This window comes from Sorex araneus, chromosome 5 (assembly GCF_027595985.1).
Source record: "Sorex araneus isolate mSorAra2 chromosome 5, mSorAra2.pri, whole genome shotgun sequence".
Classification (NCBI taxonomy): domain Eukaryota; kingdom Metazoa; phylum Chordata; class Mammalia; order Eulipotyphla; family Soricidae; genus Sorex; species Sorex araneus.
Genome location: NC_073306.1, coordinates 186,663,121 through 186,684,347, shown reverse-complemented (window position 1 = coordinate 186,684,347; position 21,227 = coordinate 186,663,121). Strand labels below are relative to the sequence as shown.

Genomic DNA, 21,227 nt, shown 5'->3' with positions numbered 1-21,227 from the left:
TTAATTTACAAACTATGTATACGATTTTATCTACCATTTATAGCTTGTCCTGTCACAAAATATTCAGATGAGAATCTAGCAATTACTCGATTGACCTAACTAATCCACACTTCTAATAATATTATATGTATGATTCTTCCTCAACTTATCCAATTGAACTATTAACTCCACATGAGAAAATTTTCAGAGATGGTCTGGATAATTTAAAAGAAAATGCTAGAATTGTCATGAGCAATGTGATAATCATATATCAAACAATTGACATGTTCCAAATATTGGTTAATAGTTTTTAGGTTAGTGGTTTATTGACACATTATTCCCTATTTTCCCATTTTTTTAAATAGAGTGTTCAGGGTCAGGGTGATAATACAAGGTTTGTGCGTGGACCAACTAGTATCCCATACTGTCCTCTAAACACAATCAGAAGTTATCCTTGGACACAAAGACAGAAGTAATTCCACAGCATTCCTTGGAGTGGCCACGAAACTGTCACTGTCACTGTCATCTCGTTGCTCATCGATTTGCTCGAGCGGGAACTAGTAACATCTCCATTGTGAGACTTGTTGTTACTGTTTTTGGCATATCGAATACACCACGGGTAGCTTGCCAGGCTCTGCCATATGCATGAGATAATCTCGGTAGCTTGCCGGGCTCCCCGAGAGGGGTGGAGGAATCGAACATTGGTCGGCCGCGTGCACAGCAAATGCCCTACCTGCTGCACTATTGCTGCAGCCCTGCCATAAAACAAATTAGATAAATATAAAGATATATTAAATTAATATTTTCCAGTGTGCCTACCAACTCCTTCATCTCCAAAAAGTTTAAATTTGACATATAACTGTGTTATATAATTTTAAGGTTTTAAGAACATACACTTATATAGTCCACCAAATATACAAAGAGATGTAGATATAATAAAAATATATTTCAAAACTACATATTTATACATATTTCAGTTTAATTTAGTTCAATTTAAGTTTGTAAAACATGAAAAATTATAAAACATAGGTCCATCACCTCTTTGGTTAAGCTGATTCCAAGGTACTTGATTTTCTGAGGTACTATTGTGAACGGGATTGTTTTTAAATGTCTCTTTACACTACTTTAAGAAATAAAGGAGGACACTAGGAAATAGAGACACATCCCCTGCTTATGGATAAGGAGAATTGACATTATCAAAATGGCAATACTGCCCAAAGCACTATGTAAATTTAATGCAGTCTCTATCAGGGTACCCATGACATTTTTTAAAGAAATGGATATAACACTCCTGAAATTTATATGGAACAATAAACCCCCATGAATAGCTAAAGCAATCCTTGGAAAAAAGAAGATGGGTGGCGACACCTTCCCCAACTTCAAACTCTACTACAAAGCAATAGTAATTAAAACAGCATGGTATTGGGATAAAAACAGACCTGCAGACCAATGGAACAGAGTTGAATATCCTGTCACAGACCCCCAAATATATGGCCACTTAATTTTTGACAAAGGAGCAAGAAATGCAAAGTGGAACAAGGAAAGAAACTTTGGTACATCTACACAATGGAATACAATGCAGCTGTTAGGAGAGATGAAGTCATGAAATTTGCTTATAAATGGATAAACATGGAAAGTATCATGCTAAGTGAAATGAGTCAGAAAGAAAGGGACAGGCATAGAAGGACTGCACTCATTTGTGGAGTTAAAAATAAAATCACATGAGGCTGACACCCAAAGACAGTAGATACAAGGGCCTAGAAGGTTGCCCCATAGCTGGAAGACTGCTTCATGAGCACAGGGGAGAAGGCAGATGGAATAGAGAAGGGAACACTAAGAAAATGATGGCTGGAGGAACCAGTTGGGAGGGGAGATGCATGCCGAAAGTAGAAAATGGACCAAACACGATGATCTCTCAGTGTCTGTATTGCAAGCTATAATGCCTAAAAGGAGGGAGAGAGTATGGGGAATATCATCTGCCATAGAGGCAGGGAGATGGTGGGAAAGGGGGGTTATACCGGGGATATTGGTTGTGGGGAATGTGCACTGGTGGAGGGATGGGTGTTTGATCATTGTGAGATTGTAACCCAAACATGAAAGCTTGCAACTATCTCACGCTGATTCAATAAAATTAATAAATATATATAAAACATGCCACAAAAATGTGTACTTGGAAACTTTATGAATAGTGTTCTGGGTAAGCTTCTGGCACATCACTTTTATTACATAAACCTCATTTTTTTCTAGAATTTTCCTATAATTTTTCCTGAATTTTTTCTAGAATTACTTAAATTCTGACTTCTGAGGAAAAATTATTTTGTGGCTGCTACTGAATTATTTCTACTAGTAACATATAACTAGAATTTTATTAAATAATTTTTCGTCAGTTTTTATAGAACAGCCAAAATTCTACTTCAATTTTCTCCTATCATGAATATCTATTGTTATTCCAATGTGTAGCACATTACTTTTAAAACTGGTTTGCTAGTTAAAGTTCTACTATAGTTGGGTAATTAGTCGTTGACTTCCCTGATAGAGTTGCATACCCGAATGCTTCTAGAAATCCAGAAGATGCAGTTTCTTGACTTAACTTAGCAACACTAAATGATAATTTAGTTTGTAGCTTGTTTTCCAAATAATGTGTAGATGTTAGTTTTCAAGGGATCTCACTTTGTTGTTTTAATTCCTGGCACTTTTTATGCATTAATTCCATAGAATAACTTTTGTCTCAATAAAAATGAACAATTTATGATGATCTCTGGTACGCCAACCTGATATTTAAAAAACAACATTTACTAAGCACTTATTTGTTTGTGTTTCAATAGGACTTGCCTATTTCTCTTTTGTGCAATAAATACAGGAAATGTATTCAATTATTTTTAATTTCATGTTCACCTGATAAAATATTGACCATTTAATCTGATAGAATATTAAATAGCAAACAACTGTCAAACAACAAAATGTGTTTTGAACTTGGATACTAATATAGACACTCTAACATCAAAGTCCTTTCTTTTGACCATTTTATCATAAGACTACAAGTAATTCAAATAGGTCTTAGCTGCATTCCAAGATGTAATAATGATCATATAATAGAATAGAATAGAATAGAATAATTATTGTATAATAGAATAGAATTAACACTAAGGCTTTGCTTGGGTACCATATTGGTGGTGTATATGTGAAGTTTCATAGATATTAAAGAACTAGACCAAACACTGCTGCAAGCATGGGACCAAATTTAAAAGATAAAATTGTGTTTTTCAAGGAGAGAGGTTGGCAGAGTTTTAAGAGGAAACTTGGAGTCATTGGCAGAGGGAAGTGGTCATTGTTGCTAGAATTTGAGTTCTGATATTATACATCTGAAACCTCATTGTCAACAACTCTATGAACCATGGTGTCAAATAACAATATTATATATACATATATAGAAAACAAAACATCACTAAGACTGTGGTCTATGCAAGATTATTTTCACTACATAAATTAGTCAGAACTATATGATTTTATAACATGCTCTACATGGATCAAGTAATACAAAATTTCATAAATGGATAAAATTAAATTTGTGAGAACCTTATATTGGATAAAGTCTTGTTATTTAGTGGAACAAAATGTTCCTTTTTTCATATAGTTCTTCATGGAGACATTACTGCTTAGTTGAAGGAGAAACTTTTGAGAGCTATTTTAGAATTGTTAAATGTCATTACAACTATTTTACTACCATTAGATTTGAGCACATAGAAGAAAAATAAAAGCCACTTAAATCTTATAAACTGAAAAAAGAAAAATTGTGCATAAGAAACATTGTAAAATACTGAGTAACTAAAAGTAATAAATATCAAATACTTAGACCTACATGCTAGGCAGAGGTTAATAAAAATGTTTTAAGTTTGAAAGTGATGAGTAAATAATACCATGAATTAGTCATCTTTAGATATCTAATAGAAAAATTAAAATTCAAGATAAAGTACCAAATAATCAGGATTAGTTCTCAAGTGATAATCAGATTTACTGGACTAGAGAGAGAGAATGTGAATTTCTAGAAATGAAAGGAAGAAAACAGAATTTATTAACAGTATTTTTTTAAAAAGTAATAAAAACAAAATTCTGAGAAAAATTAAGAAAAAATAATTTCAAGAGATCAAATAAATCATTTTTGAAATGAAAATTTGAGAAATAAAATACACAATAAAATCATGGGAAAAGCATCTACTGCACTTGTCAGTTAGTCAAGCTTGTGTATTGCCAGTTTAGACCTGGAATTATGAAGATCACTGTCATCACTGTCATCCCGTTTTTCACTGATTTACTTGAGCAGGGTCCAGTAACGTCTTCATTTGTCCCAGCCCTGAAATTTTAGCAGTGTGTCCTTACTCATTCTTCCCAACGATTGGAGACTTCCCAACGAATGGAGACAGAATTATATTGTGGATTTATGCATTGATTATTCTGTAACATAGGTTGATAATCATTGCTTTGATTTTTGTGAAAGTAACTCCAATTAGTTGTTTTGTCCAAATGGAAATAATATATTTATATTGAAAATAAAACACAAAAATCCACTTTCAAACATTTTGTAAAATAGATTAATAGCAGTGAAATGATTTTACTAATTATGGAAGCTATATAGTATTTAGATAATTTTTCAATTTGTCCTCATTTTTTAAATGATCAGGCAGTCATGGCATCTGCTTGTCTTTATTTCTAAGAGTGAAATAAATGAGGATATTTTCAAATCACAACATGATTTTGAGAGGGCTTGTGAAAAACAACTAAAATTATTTGGAACCTCAAAACAATAATTTTTGAAAGGTAAACAGAGGAAGTTGATACAAATATCTTATTAACTCATTTGCCTTTAAGCAATAGGGTATATTCTAGATTATGATATTATAAACAGTGCTACCATGAGTTTAAGTGCACATATGTCCTTTGAATTAGTATTTTTGTGTTATTTTTATGATATATCTTTAAAAGAAAAGTTTGTGGATTATCTGATAGTTTCATTTATTTTTGTTTTGTAATTTCATAACTTTTCTAATAAAGAATAAATTTTTCACATTTACAACAGGTTTGAGAGTTTCTTTTTCTCCACATTCCTGCTGACACTTGCTGTGCTGGCCTTTTATTTAATAGGCAATTTTCAACCTGTCTGAGATTATCTCTCATATACTTTGATTTGCATTTTCTAGATATTCAGTGATGATGAATAGTTTTGTCTGTGTGGGATGAACACCTGGCTGTCTTCTTTGAAGAAATGTTGAGCTCTTGGTCCCATCTTCTGATGGTGTTGTTATTCTTGTTGAATTCTATGTTTACATCTTAGACATCAATCTTTGCTCAAATATCTAGCAAGCTTGTCTTTCTTGCTGTTTAGTAAGTTTTCTCTTTATTTTAGTAAGAGTCCACCATAAAGAAGCTTTTTAATTTACTGTAATCTGTTTTTTTTTAATTCTGATTTTGTTTCTTCCCTACAGTCAAATCAATGAATACACCATTGTATCTTAGATTATGGAGTGTTTTGCTTAGGTATCCTTCAATGTATTTTGTGTTCTTAGGTATAACGATTTATAAATCGTCAATTTTGTGTTATCGTTGTGAATATTGTGAGGCAATAGTCCAATTCCGTTATTTTTGCTTATGGCTATCTGTTGGATAGTAACCCTAAGTGTTTTTTAGGTTTTGTTGCTGAATTGCCCCTTTTCCTCTCCCCGAGAAACTTACAATGCTCTTATCTTACAAGCACCCCTAATTCTCTGATTGTACCTTTAACTTTTCCATCGTGCTTTATCTTTCATTGCTACATTCCTACAGTCAGTCTTGGTTACTTATAAATCAAAACTTCTGGTGATTCTGGACTTGTAGTGAATAACTTGCTTTTCCATTTCCCCTATAGCCTTTTCGTGTTTTACTATAGAGCAATGTTCTTTCCTTAAACACAAATAGACCACTAATAATATGCTCCTAATATTGGGAGTTGACTGACTCCTTGGCATCCATCATAAACACTTGACTCGGTTTCAGTTCCCACAGTTCTTAACACCCCAAAAGGTGAGGTGAGGGGTTCCACCACCAGGCCCGAATAAGCCTGGGGCAAGTGGAAACTCTACCCTGGCATCAAATAAAAAGATAAATACTTATTCTAGAAAGCATAAAAGCCTGGTATTGATGCCAGCCATCATAACTTAAGAGGGAGGACCCCTACAAGCAAGAACAAGCTGAGCTGGTTTAGTCTGGGATTTACGGTACAGCACAGCAGGTTTGCTGTCCAGTCCAGAGAACTAAGTTTTTGAATCTCTATCTCTTACTTTGTTTATCTCAATAACTGCAATTATTAATTAAAGTAAACTTAATTGTTTAATATGTACAATAAAACAGAAAGATAAAAGCAATATAGAGTGTCTCCTTGAGTTAAACCCCCAAGAGAATTGCTTCTCCGCCGAAACACTTTACCTCTGTAAATGATGAAACACACCTACGTGCAGTCATATACCTCGACCCCCCTCAGATATTCTATAAGTATGCTAACAGCTCTGCATTAAACTGGTCATTTTTACCATCCATCCATGAGTCCCCATCTCTTGGTTCCTCTGCTGAGGCTGGGGAGGTGACTTCAGCCACAGAATGTTTCACAGACCCACATTTTGAACTCATAGGTATACAGGTTTTATAGTTTCATGTTCTAACGTCTTCCTGCATGCTGTGCTGTTGACTCTTCCACACATTCACTGTCTATTTGTTTGAGTGTTTATTTCAGCACAGTCAATTCATTTCATTGGTCTCAGTATGTGCTTTTCATGACTAACCTCACCATCAAAAGATGAGTGGTCAATTCGATCAAAAGAAAAGTAAAAATTTATCTACTGTTCACAGGAGTCTCACTTGAACTAAAATAGTAAATATAGGCCAAAACAAAATACTGAAAAATTATTAGGTAGGCAACAAATCATCCTAAAATATAAGAAGTAAAACATAGGGACCTCCACATTCAGATCAGACAAAATAGAGTTTGCTGTGAAAAAAGTTTAAAAGAGACAAGAGTAGGTATTTACAATGATCGTTGTCCTCCGAGAGCTAAATCATGTTCTTCCATATACACAGGTCACATTCACAATTTATTATTATTTTTTTCCCCTAAAGCAAGGTTTCCACAGAGATATTTTACAGGGATGCCATAGCAAGTGACATGCGAATGCACATCATATGAATTTAGAAAAGCTTATAAGCATTCAAAAGACTAAGTTACATCCATATAAAAATATTCACATACACACATTCATTATTTATTTTTATTTTTACTACAGCCAAGTTTACTTTTTATTAAATTTTTGGCATGTAACATGATCATTCTCTGACTTATTTATTTACTAATTTAATAGTGACTGAGCATGCAAACTCTGAATAAACTCTATATTTTCTGCTTTTATACAATAGATTCACTGATGTCAGCCATGTTCTACTAATGATCTTAAGGGGAAAGAGATATTAGGCTTATTTAATTGGAAAGTCATGAACTAAACAGGAGACTATAACACTTCACTCTATTTAATTTCCTCTCTTTCACAAGAACATTTTACACACCTGTGTCAGTCATATGACCCTATAATTCTTACTCTAGAATTTCTTCTTCTAAAGCCTTAGAATACAATGTTGTCAGCATTATCTTCCAAAGTTTCAGGACCAATCATATCATTCACCTATTCTATCCAAATTGTTTATGACACATTTTTGCCTACAGAATAAAATTCTCTAACTTCTGCTTCTGACATTGAAGAATGTTCTCTATCTTGCTTTGTACTTCCCTATATAGCATTTTTTTTATGGTTTCTCTTTTTCATTTCGCTATATTTAAGGTAAATGCACATCTTAACCATGATTTTCTGGATTACTTCTTTTGTTCACTGTTTTTCTCCTCTGTTTAGAAATCACTGAGCTTTCTTTGACTATTTAAAATTTGTCCTAACTTATTTTATGATGAGTTTAGATTATTGATATAAGTCAGGTTTAGAATCTTAATTTAAGTAAAAAAAAAAAAAGAAAATTGAACTTTGCAATTGGAAGCATGCGATCAAATGACTGAAGGGAAAACTGTTATTCCAAGAGAATTTTCAAATTATGACCATTTTCAAAATATGTCACATGTAAATTCCAGCTGTGCATACTTAAAACTCAACATCTCCATATGTTAACTTAAATTCAACTCTAAATGTTTAATTGCATACTTAATCATAGAGTTGACCCTTTACCCTTATTTATCTTATTTGTTTCCCTTTCCTTTCAATAACTATTGTTTGTCTAGTAGTTTGAATACTATTTAGGTTAAATTTAGTTTGTCCTGCTACATACCAAAAAAGACTCAAGTAATAAATGTTTTCCAGCTTCTGACTTATTTTTCTAAACATTACATTAAATGGACTATTGCAAATGGATTTCATCTTAGTTTATAGCTGGATAGTATTCCATTTTTTCTTCATCATGTGTGAATTTCTCATAGGGAATTAATCGTATCCTAATATTAAAATATATACAAAATACATAGTTTTATTCACTCTTGTGAAAATCTTACCCTTTAAAAATGTATGGCATGGGGCTGGAGTGATAGCACAGCAGGTAGGGCGTTTGCCTTGCACGCGGCCAACCCGGGTTCGATTCCCAGCATCCCAGATGGTCCCCTGAGCACCGCCAGGAGTGATTCCTGAGTGCATGAGCCAGGAGTAACCCCTGTGCATCGCGGGTGTGACCCAAAAAGAAAATAAAATGTATGGCTTTTAAAAAATAATTGTTCATAGCTATGACTGTGAAATTATTCAATGTATCAGTAGGTACATTATTGGATAGTATTTTATCAAATTAATTTTATTTGATAATTTTGTTTATTAATGATGAAAAACTGATAACCATTGTAAGTAAGAATTAAAATTACTATTGTAAAGATAGAATAGCATAAGTATTGCTCTTTACATATTTTGTGCTAAGAAGTCTAACTGATCCTTGAGTTGTTTTATTTTTTCACCAAAAGATAGTTTCTTCTGAGGACAGATATACATAGTATGTGTGTATATACATATACATAGCATGTATGTATATACATATACATACATACAGAAGCAGGGTGCTTGCATATTTGCACACCAACCTTGCTGATCCAGGCTGGATCCTCACACCCAATATGGTACCCCAAGTCACACCAGGACTGAGCCTTTAGTGAAGAGAGCCAGGAGTACACCCTGAGCACTGCCTGCTCTGGTCTCAAAACAACAGTATAAAATGGAGTTACTTCTAAGCTCCAAGGAAAAACCAAAGAGTAATAGTATGCAAAGTGAATGAGAGATAAATCAATAATGCCTGATCAGATAGTATATGTTCCAGGTGGAATTTTCTTTAATTTACAGCTATGTAAAAGGGCAATGAGTTGTGAAATGATGAGGTGCTCATAGAACTTCATGCTAACCGTTTAATCAATATGTGCCCTTGTAATTTGTTCAGGAAATTTGGGTTACTAGATGAGATTGTGCCTGCAATATTCTTCTATTTCCATTAGAAATTATGCACAGTGATACTCTTTTTCCTTAAAAATGTCATCCTTTGTCAAATAATTAAGCAATATTCCATAATCCACTAAACTTTTGTTTCAATCAAATCAGGTTGAGAGGCATGGCAACAAAGTTATTCATGCTTGGGTTTCAGTCCTATAATGTTACAACATCCATCCCTTCACCAGTATATGTTTCCCACCACCAATATCCCTATTTCCCTCTAGCAGCCCTTACCTAAAACCCCACTCAGTCGCTATGGCAGGCACTTTTCCTCTCTCTCTCTCTCTCTCTCTCTCTCTCTCTCTCTCTCTCTCTGTCTCTCTCTCTCTCTCTGTCTCTATCAGTCTGTCTTTTCTTTGGGGAACTATGGTTTTCAATACAGATACTGAAAGATTATCATGTATATCCCTTTACCTACTTTCAACACTCAGTTGTTGTCACAGTGATCATTTCCAATTATTATTCCTATGTTGGTGCTTTAGCTACCCTAACTGCCCTTCTCCCCCAAAACACTTGTGGCAAGCTCCCGATCATTGACTAATCCACCTAGTCTCAGTTTTCCTGACTTTGGATATTAATCTCAAATGATATATCTTGCATCTCACAAATGAATGCAGCCATTCAATGTCTGTCTCTCTACTTCTTTTTTTTTTCACAAGACATGGAATCTTTATTTTTTTGGAGGGGGTCACTATTTATCTTTTATTTTTTATTTTTTTATTTTTTAATAGTTTGTTTTTAATGAGTGAGTCAATGTGAGGGTACAGTTACAGATTTATACATTTCTGTGCTTATGTTTCCCCCATACAAAGTTCGAGAACCCATCCCTTCACCAGTGCCTATTCTCCACCACCAGTAAACCCTACATCCCTCCCACCCTCCACAGTCCCGTCTCTCCTCACCCCACACTGCCACTATGGCAGGGTATTCCCTTTTGTTCTCTCTCTCTGATTAGGTGTTGTGGTTTGCAATAAAGGTGTTGAGTGGCCATTGTGTTCAGTCTCTAGTCTATATTCGGCCCGCATCACCCTTCCCCCACATGACCTCCAACCACATTTTACTTGGTGTTCCCTTCCCTGAGTTGCCCAGAATGAGAGACCAGCCTCCAAGCCATGGAGACAACCTCCTGGTACTTATTTCTACTATTCTTGGGTGTTAGTCTTATAGTCTATTATTTTATATTCCACAGATGAGTGCAATCTTTCTATGTCTGTCTCTCTCTTTCTGACTCATTTCACTTAGCATGATACTTTCCATGTTGATCCACTTATATGCAAATGTCATGACCTCATTTTTTCTAACAGCTGCATAGTATTCCATTGTATAGATGTACCAGAGTTTCTTCAACCAGTCATCTGTTCTAGGGAACTCTGGTTTTTACCAGATTCTGGCTATTGTAAACAGTGCTGCGAGGAATATATAAGTGCAGATGTCATTTCGACTATACTTTTTGGCTTTTCTGGGATATATTCCCAGCAGTGGTATTGCTGGGTCAAATGGGAGCTCAACCTCTAGTTTTTTGAGAATCTTAACTAAAGAAATAAAGGACCTCTACAAAGAAAACTATAAAACGCTACTCCATGAAATAAAAGAGGACATGAGGAAATAGAAACATATCCCCTGCTCATGGATAGGGAGAATAAACATTGTCAAAGTGGCAATACTCCCAAAAACATTATACAGATTTAATGTGATCCCTATAGGGATACCCATGGCATTCTTCAAAGAAACGGAGCAAGCAATCCTGAAATTTATATGGAACAATAAATGCCCACGGATATCTAAAACAATTCTTGGGAAAAAGATGATAAGAGGCATCACCCTCCCCAACCTTAAACTCTACTACAAAGCGGTAACAATTAAAACAGCATGGTACTGGAACAAAAGCAGAACTGCAGACCAATGGAACAGGGTGGAATATCCCCACACACAACCTCAAGAGTATGATCATCTAATCTTTGATATAGGAGCAAGAGATGTGAAGTGGAGCAAGGAAAGCCTCTTTAACAAATGGTGCTGGCACAACTGGACAACCACATGCAAAAATATGGGCTTAGAACTCGATCTGACACCATGCGCAAAAGTCAGATCAAAATGGATTAAAGACCTCAACATCAGACCACAAACCATAAGTTACATTGAAGACAAGGTCGGCAAAACCCTCCACGATATTGAAGATAAACTTATCTTCAAAGATGACACGGAACTAAGCAATCTAGTAAAAACAGAGATCAACAAATGGGACTACATTAAACTAAAAAGCTTCTGCACCGCAAAAGATACAGTGACCAGAATACAAAGACTATCTACAGAATGAGAAAGGATATTTACACAATACCCATCAGATAAGGGGTTGATATCAGTGGTATATAAAGCACTGGTTGAACTCTACAAGAAGAAAACATCCAACCCCATCAAAAAATGGGGCAAAGAAATGAACAGAAACTTTACCAAGGAAGAGATACAAATGGCCAAAAGGCACATGAAAAAGTGCTCTACATCACTAATCATCAGAGAGATGCAGATCAAAACAACCACGAGATACCACCTCACACCCCAGAGACTAGCACACATCCAAAAGAACAAAAGCAACCGCTGTTGGAGAGGATGTTGGGAGAAAGGGACCCTTCTACACTGCTGGTGGGAATGCCGGCTAGTTCAGCCCTTTTGGAAAACAATATGTCTCTCTACTTCTGACTCATTTCACCCAGCATGATATTCTCCATATCCATCCACTTATAAGCAAATTTCATAACTGTTTTTTCCTTGTGCCTGCATAGTATTCTATTGTGTAGATATACCATAATTTCTTCATTTAATCATTTGTTCTTGATCACCGAAGTTGTTTCCAGATTCTAGCTATTGTCAATATTGCTTCAATGAACTTCAAATGATTCCATTTCCGTTATGTGTATTTTGGACCCCAGGGTAAATTTACAGAAGTAGTATTGCTGGTTTAAATGGGAGCTCAATTTCTAGTTTTTTGAGTAATGACCGACCAAGACACAAAGACAACCCTGGGATTAGGGAAAAAATATTTGCTAATGCCCATTTGATAAGGGGTTACTATCAAAGATATATAAGCCACTGGTGTAACTTAAAAAGAAAGAAATAATTAACCCCATTGAAAAATGGGGGGAATAAATGAATAGAAACTTCCCCCATAGAAGAAATTCAAATGGCCAAAAGGCACATGAAAATTACTGTAACTGCTTATCATCAGGGGAATGGGAATGCAAATAAAAATCAGAATGTGATATAATCTCAGACCAGAGGCTGACACACAAAAGAATAAGAACAACCAGTGCTAACACAGATATGGGGAGAAAGGAACTTTCATCCATTGTTGGTGAGAAGGTAGATGGTCCAGCCTTTTAAAAAACAATATAGACAATCCAGAAAACTGGAAATCAGTCTCCTATTTGACACAGCAACACAATTTCTTGAAATATATGTTGGAGCCCCCCCAAAAAAACCAGCAAAAAATGCCATTTGCTCTTCCATCTTCATTGCAGCACTATTCACAATAGCCAGAGTCTGAATTCAACCTGAGTGCTTGAGAACAGATAACTGGATAAAGAAACCATGGTACATATACACTTAATGGAATACTAGGAGCTGTTAGAAAAAAATGATTCATGAAATTTTATTATAAATAGAATCCTCTAGTCACTATAGCATCCATTACTCTAACTCAAAGTAATGAGGTAATATTTGACTTATACAAATATGAGCCAATTACATTTTTCATTCATGAAAACACCAAGAATCTTTGTGAAACTATGGATTTTCACTTAGTTTTACTTCAAAATTTTGAGTATTTTGATGAATAATTTTGTTAATACTCAATAATGATGAAAATAAACACTTATATCTGCTAATATAAATTTAATTCTTAAAAATATTCCTTTTAGGAGCTGGAGAGATATTACAGTGGATAGGGCATTTGTCTTGTACACGGCCGACCCAGGCCGACCCGGGTTTGATCCCTGGCATCCCATACGGTACTGCAAGCACTGCCAGGAGTAATTCCTGAGTGTAGAACCAGGAGTAACACCTGAGCAAGGCCGGATATAGCCCCCCCAAAAAATTCCTTGTAAATAACTATATATAACTATATATATAACTATATATCTTTATAGAATTATATTATTAATTAATCAGTCTTCCTTCAATATATCTTTTTTTAAATTTTGGTGTTTGTGACATAGCAATTACTCTGAGAAAAGTGCTCATTGCCAGTAGTGCTCTGGAAAGTATTTTTGCTGCACGTTGAACCTGGGGATCTTGCATACAAAGCAGAAACTATAGACTGTCCATTAATCTTCTCAGTCATCCTGTAATTGTCAAGTGAATTACTGGGTATCTAAGCTACTCTTAAAAAATGAGTGTACTGATATCCTATTCCTAAAAGTCAACTGCAAGTTTCAAGGAAGATAGAGGAAACATATCAATTCTTATATGCCAATTTTGGTCCAGATGTTTCATGAGAAAATTATTATTAGACATATAAAATGATTTGTAATTGACCATCCTAGCTGACTGTCTTTAGGGGAATTGAGGATACAGAAAAGGCCAGGAGATCACTGATGACGCATCCCTCAAGCTGATCTTATCTCTTTCAGAACTAAAAGGGTACATTCAGACTCAGAATCAAATCTATTCTCCTATTTTTAAATAATTCAGAACAAAAACAAATTGTCATAGCATTTTCTGTATGTTCCATTATGAGATTGTGACATATAGAATATAGTCTGCACCTGACTGAGAAATAAATATTCAACTAGGAATTGTTTTCAAAATTTGAGTGAAAGTACATAAATCTTGAAGGCCTGAGTATTAATCTTTAATATACATGATTTGGTAACATCTTATTAACCTTGTATATCAAGGTGCAAAATGTAATAATCTATCAAAGTATTATATTAAATAATAGTAAAGTGATCTGTACTTGAGGATTTTTGGTTATTAATGACTATAGATAGCAAATAAAAATGAATTGGATCACTGATGTCTACATGGAGTTTTATTCCAGTGTGACATACTAAGATATTGAGTACAAAATAAATATTGGGCTATCTTAAACTGGTATCATAAATCACGGTGTTATACTTTAGAATGGGTCTTTTGAAAGAGAAAAATTGTCAGATGTTATTTAACTTCTAAATTATTCGGCAAAGTCGCTAATAATTGTCCAAGAGAAATTTAAACTGAGGGTTTGAAATGATGGTAAAATTTTTTTTAAAGTCTTCTAAATTTTGAACTTCAAGAACTAGTTTGGCCCAGTCTGGAAAGTCAGAGAAAGAAGTTTCTCCTTGACAACCCACGGGGTTTCCCTGCTCCTGGGACTTTGAAAAGTATGAACATTAGAGAAAAGTCTGTGGTGCCTTTTAGATAGGATTATGTCCTGTGGTGATGAGTCTTCACTGTTCCTTAATATCAGCAAAATTCATTGTTAATGTGATATCCCTGTTGCGCCGTAGGAAATTAAATTGAAGGGCCTGTCTCATGTCAGATTTGAAGACAGGGGATGTTCTTTTTCACTAGATTGTGCTGTGAACAATTTCTCCAGTGAGACTGTCCCTGCCAAGGGCAGCCACTGCCTCCCACAGAGCCAGATACGACAAGTGTCCAAGAGCAAAATCAAAAGCAGAAGAATAGCTCGTTCTAGGTTTTCTGTGCATCAAATTATGTGGTTCTTTCAGAAATGATGGTGAAAGTTCCAAAGGAGTGTTTTATCTTGAAAAAAAAAAACTGACGGGAACTTGTCCTTGAAATAAAATAGAGAAAGTCTCATTTCAATGATAAATGATAAAATATGGAATGTTAATAATTTGTTTTCCCACACATGTTGACTTTTTTTCATTTTATAGCATCATTCTTGCTGTATCTGGAAACATGCTCTCTAATCAGTGTCATGTAGCATTTTTTAAAAAGCAGTTAAAATGTAGCTGCATGATAAAAATGAAGTTCTTTCATCTCATTCATAATATCAGCACAAAGTCAGTATATGGTGGTCTCCCATTAGGAAGATAAAAATGTGAGCTCTTCCTGTCAATATTCGATCCTCTGACACGGAATAGCTTAAAAAAAATTCCTTGATCACTCTGTGACTATTAGGATTAATTCTCAGTGTGCAGCTTTTAAAGGACATTATTTAGCTCAGGTTTCAGAAAAGTTTATGCATTGTTAAGTGAACATTGGTATTAAAAGATTAAAGAAATGTTGAAGAAAAAGGAAATTAAATGTCTGCCATGAAAATTTTGAGATTATAATGACTCTATTTTATCTATGTTTAATATTTTTCAGATACATTTTTCTCGAGTTTATTTCATTTGACATTGTATATATAACACTTCTATGGCTACGTATGAGCATGGAGTTTTAATTTTATTCTGATCATGTTTGATATTTAGTGTTCTAACTTTCTATGTTGTGCGATAGATACGTATTTTCAATGAATAAACTAACTTAACTTCAAAAAAGTTAATATGGGGAATGGAGCAAGAGTATAGATAGTAGGGCACTGGCGTTGCATGCTGCCAACCCAGTTTTTAATCCCTGGAATCTCATATGATCCCTTGAGCTCATCCAAGAGTGATTCCTAAGTGCAGAGCCTGGAGTAAGTTCTGAGCACTGCTGTGTGTTACCTAGAAACAAACGAAAAAAATGCTAATATGGTAAAATAAAAATGTTATTTGCACAAGAGTAAAAATAAAGATATAAGTAAGTATAAAGAGATAATAGTAGACAACAAAAAATATGAAAACCCAGATATCGCATGGGTGAGATCCCCTCAGAGGTTGGGAAAAATGCAAAAACAATTTAAAATAGGATGATTCAAAAGGAAACTGGATGAGATGATGTCGGTCTGGTAGGAGGAAGAACAAATTATTTTATAGTTGGTGAATATGGTATCTCTGAGTAGAAATGAATTTGGAGGCAAAAAGATAAAATTTATATATTGGAGCTAAAGCCTGGACATTGGTGTTTTGAGTGAATATGAATTTCAAATGCTAAGCATGGAAGAATAAAACTTGCATTATTGGAGAGCATACATATGTTAATGTTTATAGAGCATTGAAAACCATAGGAAAATGAGTAAGATGAGATTTGAGACTTTGTCATAGAGCAAACTATGTAGCAATTAAATATTCAGAAGAAACTTATGTCAATAAATGCACTAATTAACACAGAAGATGTTTTATGAAAGGGCATTAATATCTGATACATTAATTAAATATCATATAGTCATTCTGGTTGAAATGTAGGTAATTAGATTTTGTCTTTTATATGATACATAAAAATAGCAATTGCATTCTTATGAATGCCCCGTGTGTTCCTTTGTTCTATATCTCTAGTTGTTTATTTGTTGCTGTTGTTTGGAATCTTTATTATAATACAAGAAGGATCTTGTAGGCCCATAATAGGTTATGGACTGTGTCCTTAAAGTTTTTTCAACAACAAAGTATAAGCCTTAGGATAATGGAATATGTAGCACCATAGCACGGTCATCCCATTGTTCACAGATTTTTTTGCTCAAGTGGGCACCAGTAACATCTCCATTGTGAGACTTGTTGTTAATGTTTTCAGCATATCGAATACACGCAGGTAGCTTGCCAGGCTCTGCCGTGCGAGTGGGATAGTCTTGGTAGGTATCTTGCTAGGATCTCCAAGAGAAATGAGGAGGAATCGAACCCAGGTTGGCCACATGCAAGGCAAATGCACTACCCACTGTGCTATCACTCCAGTCCAAATTTAAAAATAGCTAAGAATAAATCTTAAAAGTTTTTAAATGGCATATAGTTTTATGTTTAACAGACATAATGGTGATGTTAAGAAAAAGAAACAATTTTTTTTTTGGCTTGCTGGGTCACATCCGGCAATGTTCAGGGCTGACTCCTGGCTCTGCACTCAGGAATCACTCCTGGTGGTGCTCTGGGGACCATATGGGATGCTGAGAATCGAAACCGGGTCGGTCCCGTCCAAGGCAAATGCCCTACCCACTGTACTATCGCTCCAGCCCCCAGGAAAGAAATTGTAAACAAGCGTTGCTGAGTCAATTTTACCTCACTGAAAAAACATTGCATCAACTCCTTTCCTTGTATTGAGCGTGAAAATATTTCTTAATTTAAATTTAAGATGCTGTTTATAAGATTATTTATTAAATAATATAAAAATATCTTAATGCAAAGATATGTCCTTTAGACAAATTGGAAACAGCACAAAATAATCTTAGATAAACTTAAATGAAACATACAATATCAAAACAATATAAATAAACAGATATATTTCATAGCACTAAAGCACTGTGGTCCTGTTGTTCATTGATTTGCTCCAGGAGCACCATTAAAGTCTCCATTGTGAGACTTGTTACTGTTTTTGGCATACTGAATACACCACGAGTAGCTTGCCAGGTTCTGCCATTCGGGCGGGATATACTTGGTAGCTTGCTGGGCTCTCCAAGAGGGATGGAGGAATAGAACCCAGGTCAGCCTTGTGCAAAGCAAATGCCTTACCTGCTGTGCTATCACTTCAGTCCTATATATTTCATATTCAATGGAAAATAACTTTTCTTTTGAAAATTATTTTCAGAATATGTGCATATTTTCTATGAATTAGAGAAAAATGTTTTTCAATAAGATGTTTTTAATCAGTAAAATATGACACTAGAAAATTGAGGACAGATGTCAAACATAATAAAATAAAATATAAATCATTATTGCTAGTAAAATGCAAGTATCACTTTTTTTTTTAATTGAAACACCGTGAGATACTTACAAGTTTTCATGTTTGGGTTACAATCTCACAATGATCAAACACCCATCCTTCCACCAGTGCACATTCCCCACAACCAATATCCCCGGTATAACCCCCCTTTCCCACCCTCCCTCTGCCTTCATGACAGACAATATTCCCCATACTCTCTACTTTTAGACATCATGACCTGCAACACAGACATTGAGAGGTCATCATGTTTTGTCCATTATCTACTTTCAGCATGCATCTCCCATCCCGACTGATTCTTTCAGCCATCATTTTCTTAGTGATCCCTTCTCTATTCCATCTGCCTTCTCCCCTCCACTCATGAAGCAGTTTCCAGCTATGGGGCAATCCCCCTGGCCCTTGTATCTACTGTCCTTGGGTGTCAACCTCATATGATGTTATTCTATACACCACAAGTATCACACTTTCATTTGCTCTATAATTAACTAGAAATTAAAATAAGTTAACATTGTGACACCAAATATTGATGTGTATGTAAACAATCACTTTATTAATATTTGGGTGTTAAGTATGCCAAAACTTTGTAACACTGGTAATTCCTTTTACCAATTTAATTCAATACTTATTGAAGTCACACAAGTTTATTCAACTTAATGTTCAATAGAAAACAGTAAGGGTATTTAAAATAAGGGTTTCACATTTGTGATAGACATAACTTAAAATTTCTGAAAATGATAGGGTCAGAATGATAGTACAGTGGGTAGGGAATTTGCCTTGCATGTGTCTCACTCAAATTTACTTCCTAGCACCCCATCTGGCCTTCTGAGTACCACCACAATTGATCCCTGCAATCTGAGCCAAGAGTAAGATCTGTGCCCAGCTAGGTATGACCCCAAATCAAACAAGTAAAATTCCTTAAGATGCAAAAATAAGGGCATAAATAAAATAAACAGGGAGTAAATAGAATATAGCACATTATATGGAACTATAGTTAGAAATAAAATAATGATTCACCGATAGACACTAGAGGAATAGTGATACTAGATGCATTTTTGGAAGAAGTCAAACAATTATTGATCTAATTTTAAGCATTTGAATATTTTAAAAGTTATAATAATTGATGGTAGTGAAATTCATACTTGATGTTACTTTTGGAGTAATATTAGTGTAGTGTTAAAGAGAACTTAAAGGCTGCAGTGTGCCTTGAGATGATTCATTAAAGGTTATATGTTTGCATGATTGAGCAAAATTTTATTAATATTATAAACTTGATTTGATTAATTTTATGTATCTGATACTTTACTACATGTATTTTAAATTTATTTAAATTTTTACTTTCCCCAATGGCAAGTTACTAGATCTTTTTGAATAACCACAGTGGGTCCCAAAGGCAAGTAACAGTAATCACTTATGGCTGAAAATAAATTTAACAATACAATTTCTGTTTGAAATTCATAATGATCTAACTTATTATCATAAAAGCATAACTAGAAAATAATAATATAACAACCCTAAAAGACAAAAGTGCAAATTCTTTAAGGTGTTACCAGAAGTATTAAAACTGTTACTGTTGGATAAAATTAAATTTTAAGACCTATGTTGGAATTCTGCATTATTGAGCTGTAGAGAGTAGGAAAGCCAAGATGAGGAAAAGACAGGGTAGTAGAGAAGTTTCATTATAAAAAATATACAGAAAAGATGCAAAAATAATGTTAGAGAAATATTAGAGGTTACTTTATATCATTAGGACTGGAGCAATAGCACAACAGGTAGGGTGTTTGCCTTGCACAGGGCCGCCCGGGTTTGATTTCTCCATCCCTCTAGGAGACCCTGGCAAGCTAACAAGAGTATCCCGCCCACACGGCAGAGCCTGGCAAGCTACCTGTGGCACATTTGATATGCCCAAGACAGTAACAAGTCTCACAGTGGAGATGTTACTGGTGCCCACTCAAGCAAATTGATGAAAAATGGGACAACAGTGCTACAGTGCTACTTTAAATCATTGCTTAATACAGGCAGAATATATTGCATTCTTGATCTGATGTTCTATACATTTTTTACATTTATTTTCTAGGTAATAAATTATTAATCTTCTGTTCTTTAAAACCAGATGCAACCATTAAGTCTATAATTCTCACTCCTTTTTCTCCCTCAGTGCTAGTTCCTTATTTCCTTCAGAGATCTCGATATATGTACCATATGGTCCTGGTGATTTATTGAACTTGAATTACACTACTTCCTCTATAACTTTCTCATTTTAGATGTCAATCTTTGTCAAGGGCACCATCTGATGCTCAGTGAAAACTGCCTTAGGAATAAAAAATTTCCCAGAGTTACCTCAAGTTTTCTAATATGCAAACCATTTTCTTTATTCACCTATCCATTAGGAACTTTGAAAATTCTCCTGAAGGACTAAAAGCTCTCTCATTATAGAATCTCATTTTTGTTCCCTTGATACTTTCTTTCCAACTTTTCTTAGATTTTTCTGTTTCTAACTGCAGCTCATCTGATTTGACAAACATTATAATGAATGTTTATTATTTTTAAATATTGTGCAATGCTTATATAATACAATGTAATTTTTAGAAAATTTGAAACACAAATATAGTTTTAGGAATTTGAAACAAAATATAATAAAAATACTTTAATTATAATTGAACAACTGTTGATATTCTCTAAAATAAACTGATTTTAATCTAAGGAAAACATTTCTTTTGTAAAATTCTGAATTTTTGATTTTTATTAATACACGGTCATTTACAAAGTTGTTTACAATAGAGTTGTTTCAGGTACTTGAAAATTTGTTTCAAAGCTATTAATTACCTAAGCTTTAGCCTGTGCGTGAAACCCTATATCATCCTTCAAATTTAGTGATAAAATAGCTGGATAGAGTATATTTTTTAAAATTGAATCACCATGTGATACACAGTTATAAAGTTGTTCATGATTGTTTTCATCATAGAATGATCCAATAACCATTCT

The 21,227-nt window shown here is 34.4% G+C and overlaps 1 pseudogene; it reads right to left on the bottom strand.

Moving 5' to 3' along the window:
- Nucleotides 1–21,227, bottom strand: part of LOC101553102 (non-POU domain-containing octamer-binding protein-like) — a 39,939-nt pseudogene that overhangs the window by 2,775 nt on the left and 15,937 nt on the right.